The sequence below is a fragment of the Oreochromis aureus genome, linkage group 2, assembly GCF_013358895.1.
Source record: "Oreochromis aureus strain Israel breed Guangdong linkage group 2, ZZ_aureus, whole genome shotgun sequence".
NCBI classification, from domain to species: domain Eukaryota; kingdom Metazoa; phylum Chordata; class Actinopteri; order Cichliformes; family Cichlidae; genus Oreochromis; species Oreochromis aureus.
In genome coordinates, this window is record NC_052943.1 from 32,298,518 (window position 1) to 32,307,533 (window position 9,016).

Below are 9,016 nucleotides of genomic sequence, written 5' to 3' on the forward strand. Positions count from 1 at the left end.
TTTCGGTGAAATGAATTTCTACAATACTGTTACTGTTAATTGTACTCTCTGCATTGTTTAAATGCTTACATATACACACACAGTTACTGTCCCTCCACACATAGGACTGGGTTCTGCTTCTACGCCCCATCTTTGTTTACTATTTTCCACTGAGGCTTCTAGACTTCTGATTGGCCAACATTTCTACACGGTTGGGAATATATCGCCCCCTGTTGCTTTGGCATGTTCTTGGCAGCATTTTCCTTCATTTCTGCATTTACTTATGGACGGGATTATTTTTTAAAACCAAAAACGGAAAATCTCAGTTTTCAAAAATACCCTTGTATGTAGTGTAATAGCATTAGCATATTTAAATATGCTAATGCAGCTAAGCTAACAATCGAGTATAGCCTGCCATGCTAGCGACTTAACATGCAACATAGCAGAACACAAAACATATAAAAAACAAAACAGTCACATACCTTTCAGGGTGGCAATTGTTATTTCGTCCAGTTTCTCCATAGTGTGCCTTAATTTCTTCACACTGTACCACTGTATCCCGGACCCAAAAATATTACTAATCCTGCAATCCAAGTTGGAGGCGCGAAGCTGGAGGCGCGAAGCTAGAGGCGCGAAGCTGGACTGTACCAACTCAGGAGGAGTATGGGGTTGTGTACAGAAATGGTTTAGTTCGCTCTTTTACATCTATAAAATTCTATATATTTAAAGATTTGACTATTTGGTTAGATTATATTCAGTAAATACTGACATGTCGGTAGTATTACTTACTACAGTGGTTATAAGGCAGCGAATTAGGATAGCCATTCCTACCCCTTAATGGAATAATCCTGGTCATCTTGGCATTATGGGAAAAAACGGTTCACAGATCAGTGAAACAAAATGATTTGGCGCTGTGTTATCTGCTTTGTTTTTGTGGGTCTGACCCTCAAATCCTTACTGAGTCATATTAATTCTGCACATAGCCATAGTCCAGATTTCCGTGTAGTTTGTGGCATAGATGGATGTGTCAAAGAATATCGTGTTTACAATTCATTTTGGTATCACATTCGTCGAACACACTCTGACCACCTTGGCAATGGACGATGCAGTGGATCGACTATGACACAAAAATCTGTAAGGTGAGACTGACTATATACTTTGATATCTTTGTAAAAAATCACATAAAGTATTCATGTTAGATTCCTACTTGTTTTTACAGCTTAACAGTAGATATGTTAATGCTAATTCCTTATGATCCACAACAATGCTATCTATTTATAAAGACTTTCTGAGTCTTTAATTTCTCCTAATAGAGAAAACAGCATTTTTTATTTTTTTTTTAAACTTTTGTTTTAAATAAACCTATGGGCATGGTCCAGAGTCTCCTTGGTTGCTTGTGTTTATTAATATTCATTGTTTCAGTTAGTGTCCTGGTTATTTGTTAATTATTTCCAGTGTTTAGGTGTTCTCCATGCCTCCCTTGTCTTGAGTCAAGTGTCCTGGTTTGATGTTCATGTTTATTCCTGTTTTACTTTGATAGTCCCATGCCCTGCATCCGTGTATTCTGTTGCCCTTCCCCCTGGTCTCTTCTCATCTGATTAGTGTCAGCTGTGTTTCGTACCTGTCTGCCAATTCCTCGTTTCCCTGTGTGTTTGTATATTTAGTGTGTGCTTCCCTCTGTTCTTTGTCGGATCGTCTGCATTTTCTCCTCTGTTATCTGCCCCCCCCCTCAGGTTTTCATGTCTCATGCTCCTTGCTCCAGATTGTAAGGTTTTTGCAACATTTTCGAAGTTTAGCTCTCCAGGTTTAGTTTTTGAGGATCTTTAAAGCTTTTAAACGACAGTTAAGCTGCCAAATATCAGTCAGCATTAAATTAGTAACAATTTATTAAACTCAGTCTGAAAACATACATATTTTAGCGTAAATTATCAAATGCAGAATAGAATTATTTAGAAATTATCTTAGAAATATCTTTAACTAGTCAATTAATCAATTAATCTCAATTGCAGTTCTAGGAGGGAACCCTCATCAGCGGTGAACAGAGGTCTGAGTAACATGTGGGCCTACAGGACTGATCCAGTGGTCGAAAACCAGCCAACAAGCCAGCCAACAATGGATGTGGCTGTAGACACCAGATTGAACTCAGGAGAAGATGCAGTGATTGAGCAAAACGCAATACAGCATGATCCGGACAGTGTGTGCCCGGAACATTTTGGCACTTTTGACAGTAATATGACAGTGTACTCTGGCTTCGATGATGCCGCCCATATCTCGCAAAGGCCCCTTGTTCCATCCCAGACCAACAATGATACCTCGACTCCAAACATTTCAGCAGATTGTCCAAGCGGGTTCGCAGATGGAGTAGCATCATGCCAATCTATGGTGAGTCTATCACTACTGAACAATAACAACTTCTTTTGATAAAACATTTTACCAGTTTATTACACTCCTATATTTATTTCTCTTTTCTGAAGGATGACTCCTGCCACGATGTTCTTACCAGACAAGCAACAGCTCTTGTATTGACTGCAAGAGAGAAACATCGTCTTTCACAGGTTTGTGCTCATACAAAATTAGAATGATTATTTTAACATGTGGCTCTATTTTTTTCATCATTTATTATTAACGATTTTCCCTGTGACAGCCTTTAATTCATTATGATTATCCTAATAGTAACTATGGAAAACCGAGCATCACTTGTATGTGCCTCCAACTTTCCAGTTTACCTAAGGCAGTCATAGTCTCCAGCTATCCATCCATTTGCCTCCGCCTATCCTTTTCAGGGTTGCTCCCATCTCAAGCCTTCCTCCACCACCCAACTCTTAGTCTCAGTTTAAGAAGGAAAATTGTAATCTTAATTAAACTAAAAATTTTATTTTTGCAAGAAATCCGAGAAGGAATTCAAAACTTGTTTGGGTTTTTTTTTTAATTTCAGTGAGGAAAAAAATCTATAAGAAACAGTCAAATAATTCTATGCAGTTTTTTGGTTCCAGAGCTACGTACATTATTAGTCCTTACATTATAATTTGTCTATTCGCTAAAAATAAATCTCTTTTAATAGCGAACAACTAAGATGTCGTTTGTTCTTTCTGTCTGTTTTTCAGAGTGGTGTGAATGATGTCGTTGCAGCATTACAACAGTATCAGGCATCGTTGGTCAATAATCTGAGAAGTCAGGTACAAAAGGTTTTCCAGCAGCATCATGGAAGTGGACTTGAAAAAGATGTTTTGGCAGTGTTCGACCAGATTGAGGATCCATTTGCCTCTGTTTCAACAACATACAGGCAGGATGATGTGATAAAGAGAAATTTCAATTTTGTGGAATCTGAGGAGGTTTGTGTTGGGTATACTGCTGTCATGGTAAAAAAAGGGAAAAAAAGATTCCTCAGTACTGTGCCCAAATGTTTTCATTATGTTCCGCTTGTCAGAAGTTTGGAGCAGTTATTCTCCCATCCAAGAGTTTTGGCATTGACAGATGAGCAGAAAAACTACAGAAATGATTATTTATACGATATCATAGATGGAGAACTCATGAAGTCTCACCGTTTATTTTCTGCACACCCTTCTGCCTTACAGATTATCCTTTACTCAGATGAAATTGAAATTTGTAACCCACTTGGGTCTCATGCCTCCAAAAATAAGTTGGTAATGTTCTATTATACTTTGGGAAACATTAATCCTAAATATCGATCAAAACTAGCTGCCATTCGTCTACTTGCCATTGCAAAAAAGAGTGCGCTTTCTGAATGTGGTGTAGATGGAATCTTGCAAAGGCTGCATGAGGACTTAGTGAAGCTATATAATGGAGTTAAAATTCAAACTGGAAATGGTGAACGTGAAATATTTGGAGCATTAGTTTCATTATGTGGAGACACTTTGGCGCAACATGAGCTTTGCGGGTTTAAAGAGGGTGTTGGGTTTGCTCATAGTAAATGCAGGCAGTGTGAATGTTCATTTGAGGACATGCAAATTTATTTTGATGAGGATAACTTTGAGGAACGGACATTTGAACGACATGTCCGGCAATGTAGCGAAATTGAGAAGGCCAACACAGAGTATCTAAGAAGCAGCTTAAAAACAACATATGGAATAAACAGAAGAAGCAAACTTATTAATTTCCCAGCATTCAACTTGATCCAACAAACACCCCAAGACATGATGCATGTAATTTTTGAAGGGATTGCTCCATTAGAAATAAAGTGTGTGTTGAAACACTTAGTTCTTATGGGAGAGCTAGACTTAGATCTCTTCAATGCTGCACTGACTGGTTTCCCATACTCTCCAGTTGATATTAGAGATAAACCAAGTGTTATTACCTACAGTACATTAGCTTCCAGTGACAATAAGTTGAAGCAGTCCTCGGGGCAAATGATTGTGCTTTTGAAAATTTTGCCATTTCTGATTGATGCAGCCAAAGGTACTGAACACTACGCATTCATTCTTGAACTCATTGAGATAGTTCAGATTTTACTTGCTCCTGTCATCAGTCTGCAGACAATTAACAAGTTGAAAATCCTCATTGAACAGCACTTGAAGCACATGAAAGCCCTTTTCCCAGATAACAACATAACACCAAAACAACATTATTTGATTCATACACCAAGCCAAATTAAACGTTTGGGACCAATGGTCCGTCATATGTGCATGAGATTTGAATCGAAACATTGCTTTTTCAAACAATGGGCATCAAAAATAAATTTTAAAAATGTTTGCAAATCTTTAATAAAGCATAATCAAATTGTAACTCCCTCCAAGTTGAAAAACGGACACAAGGCGTTCTTGATTTTTACTGGCATTTATTGCACACAGGTGCCACCAACGATGCCGTGAGAACTATACAAACAACATAGAATAATCAATTTCCACAATAAATTGTTCTCATAGAGAATAAACAATAAAGCACATTATTAAACAAGATAAAACACTCACAATTTTACATTTACAAATTACACGTGACCACCATAAACTCAACAGTTCAGTTACAAACAAACATCTTATTTCCCTATCACGACATAAACACACATTGCATACCTCATTGGCCGCATTAACTTGCAGGGGTTAATGAAAACACATCTTGCAGTGTCACTTCTTTTCACAGCTGGAAAACTTCGTTGCATGCGTCTGCATAGCTCTACCACCGAGTGACAGAAGAAAGCATGCTGCCCTCTATCAAGTGTGGCGTGCAACTGAAAATACTGTCAACCCCAAAACAACAGACTGAACATTGGTTCCACCCTGGAAACATTCTGTAAACCATTTAAATGTGTATTTTTAAACCCAACGATGTATACATTAAATCTGATATATTAAAATAAAATATTTTTAACTTATTTATCGCAACTTAAACCATGAAATTATCTTTAACTGCATGACTGCTGCTGACGGCAGCCACACAAATGTATGAATGTTGTCAGAATGTGGATAGTTTTGATCACCCCATTTTTTCCAATGAATGCACATTAGGACCAACCTCAGAAGTAAGCAACGTGTCATACTTAAAAGAAAAAATGAGGGCCTTCCTTGGAAATGATGAAGTAAACCATGCAGTGACTGTTAAATGGCTTAATCTAAATGGTAACAAATACGTAAGGGATAGGTCATTAATTGTTTGTGCTGTTGGTTCTAGTGATTTACCTATATTTGGGCTTGTGAAAAATATCTATGTGATCAATTCATCATTGTACTGTTTTGAATTCCAGCAGCACAATACCATTTGTTATGACAGAGATTACATGTCATATAAGATAGAGATTCCAAACATGGCACAAGCAACGGAACTGATATCTGCTGATAATCTTATAGATTTCACTCCATATTACAGTTTCACACACAAAGATATGACATATGCAGTCATGAAATATTACCTGTGTGATGTAATGTTCAACAGATGTTTTATAAAAGGTACACTGCTTTACATGCATGAACTGTATTATCAGGTTATTGCTTTGGACAGTTTTGTTGTTGAGTTTTCTATCAAATCTGACAGTTGAATGTGTTTGTAGCATTGCCATAGTGAAGATATGTATAAGATATGTATAAGATACTGATACTTGTCTGATGCTGATCTATTAATCTGTTTGACCTGGCCTAAAGTGAATGAGTTATGTTGTCTGTTTTTCAAATGGGCCTGTATTTCATGTTTATCATGTGCTTTTAGTTCCAGCTTTTGTGCATGTTGTGTCAAACTTGACAGCAGTTTTATTACACTTTAGTGTCAATAAATACATTTCTTAAACTGAGCAGCTGTTTAAGTGGCCTTACTCTTGAAATGAGAAAAATAATCTTGTTTTTATTCTGGAATTTCAACCGAACCGTTTTCATACCTTGTAACTGGTAAATAAAGCTCAAGATAAGCTGAAATATCCTTTTAAGGAAAAGTTAGACATATTTTCCTAGAATAAGATTTATTTTCTTGTGCAAAACTTGCTTGTTAAGAATATATTTTCTTTTTAGACAAAAAATAAGAAAAAATGTCCATAAACAAGGGTTTTTTTACTTTCTTGAAAATCGTTTTTTGCAGTGCAGTGCAATTGATTTGTTGCTATAAGATGAAAGTAGACACAATTTCGGGCTCCCACATTTTGTCCGAAACTGTACATGAACAAGTTTTTTTTTTTTTTTTACTGTTATTCAAACGCAACCGTGGAAATAACGAATAGAAGAAAATTCATTCATTCTTACCTTATACTAATTGTGGTGCAGGCCAGTGCAGTGCATGAACTGATGCCTTCTCCGGTCAATTCCGCTGAGAGTAAATCTAATGTCCCGCTCTACTGTACAAGACAATGGTTACCTGGAGGGATGTACCACTGTGAGAGGGGTGCTACGGAATAGTCCAAGTGATCGCTGCTTTAATTTCCCGGTCAACTATACATAAATTGCACGTCGACGCAATTTTTTAAAGCTGGTGAACTAGACCAAAGTCATTGATAACAAAAGAACAATAAATCTACTTTCTCCGGTACTTTATACCCGCTCAGTTGCAATGCAATTTAACGCTCAACTACAAATCGATGGCTTTTTGATGGTGACCGGCGCCAAATGATGGTCAACTATAAATGACGTTTTCTCGACGTTGTTGTTGTCACCTGGTCGACTACAAATAGATCAAATATCAATGACAAAAAAACAACGGTAAATCAACATCATTACAACGTCCCTATAGTAAGACCGTCGGTTTACCACAGTATTTCAATGTTGTTAAAACACTGGCATTTCAACCCTGACCATAACGATGGATCAGATGAAAAATCAACATCAATTAGATGTCGTCTTGCTATCTGGGATAGAACAAAGGATCTCCACCCTCTACCACACCTGTCAAAGTCAAGGCCCACGGGCCACATCCGGCACGGCGCATATCCGGCCCGCGAGATCATTTTATATAGATGTACTATTATTGTTATGCATGGCCCGGCGATATGAGGCGCTAATAATATACAAACTACAGATCCCATAATGCAGCGCTGCAGCCTCCTTGCTGAACGCTAGGCTAACTGGGAAGATTCCCGTGTCAATCAAGTCAAACTTCTGTTATTGCGAAGCTAGCCGTGCACAATGGTGGAGAGAAAAGTTGATTCTGAAAGCAGAGCCTTTCAGCGCCAGTGGGTGACTGAATATATGTTTACAGACATTGCTGGTAAACCCGTGTGTCTTTTTAGTAGAGCTAATGTGGCTGTAATTAAGGAATTTAATTTAAGACGGCACTACGAGACAAAACGTCAGGATAAGCTGAAAAACCTAAATGCAGAGCAGAAAGTACAGAAAGTAGAAGTCTAAAGAAGAATCTGACATTTCAGCAGACTTTTTTCACCAGAGCAAAATGACAAAGTGAAGCTGTTGTGAAAGCAAGTTTAATTGTAGCAGAGGAGATAGCCAAATCAGCCCGGCCATTTACGACTCTGAAGAGCTGCATGATGACGGTGTGCGACGTCTTGTGTCCGGACAAAACGCAGATTTTGGCAAATGTGAGCCTGAGGAGAAATACAATTGCTGATCGGGTTTGTGAGATGGCCACTGATTTAAGAACACAGTTGTGTGAAAGAAGCAAAAACTTTATTGCCTACTCTCTTGCTGTGGATGAAAGTACAGACATGATGGACATTGCACAGCTGGCCATCTTCATCCGTGGAGAGGAAATATTGAACATTAAATCGATGCACGGGACAAGACATTTTTTAAAACGTATGTCAAAGTGTAACCGACATGAAACTGCCCTGGGACAAACTTGTTGGATGGAGCGCCGGTGTTGTGCGGTGAAAAAAGTGGACTAGTCAGCAGGATGCGAGGAGAACTGTACCGGTGAGTTAACAGCATATCACTGCATCATACACCAGGAAACGCTGTGTGGTAAAGTCCTAAAAATCATGATCACTGTAACGCAAACCATAAATTCTATCTGAGCTAAAAGTTTAAATCACTGTCAATTTCTGTTGGCTGAGTTGGGATAAAAGTTATCAATAGAGTTTTTGAGCTCAGCAAGGAAATCTGTCAGTTCATGGACATGGCATGTGTGATGCGGTGAAGGCATTTCAAGTGAAGCTGTCACAAATGCACCAGTGCAACTTGCCTCACTTTCCCTGTTGCCAAGTAATGTTGAACCAAGTCAGCGGACTTTGCTGAACTGCACCTGTGCAGATTCAGATGGAGCTGCAGTGTAATGGGACACTCAAGGGAAAGTACGACACTGAATGGCCCGCACAGTTTATTAGTTCCATTCCTGAAGCAATGCCCCAGCTCCGTCTACATGCGGCTCAAACTTTGTATATGCTTTCATTTATTTTTTCTGGGGTTTTTGGCAGCATGTTCATATTTCTAACTTGCATAATTTTGACAGGATATATTTTTATGAAGAGCAAAATATTTAAAGTTTATTTTTTTAAGTTCATTTAATCTGGAATAATATTCCTGTCTGTTTTTATTCATGTTTATGTTTAAAAAACATTGTTTTAGTGTGTTCAATAAATATTTATCTTGTTTGGCCCGTGACCTAAAGTGTGCCTTGAGTTTTGGCCCCCTGTGCAATTGAGTTTGACACC

The 9,016-nt window shown here is 38.1% G+C and overlaps 1 long non-coding RNA gene across 1 annotated transcript; it reads left to right on the plus strand.

Moving 5' to 3' along the window:
* Positions 1-2,274: 2,274 nt before the first annotated feature.
* LOC120443363 lies at positions 2,275-3,215 on the plus strand. Its single transcript, XR_005615384.1, has 3 exons — positions 2,275-2,361; positions 2,454-2,534; positions 3,084-3,215. It is a non-coding gene; the product is annotated as an uncharacterized LOC120443363 (long non-coding RNA).
* Positions 3,216-9,016: the final 5,801 nt, after the last annotated feature.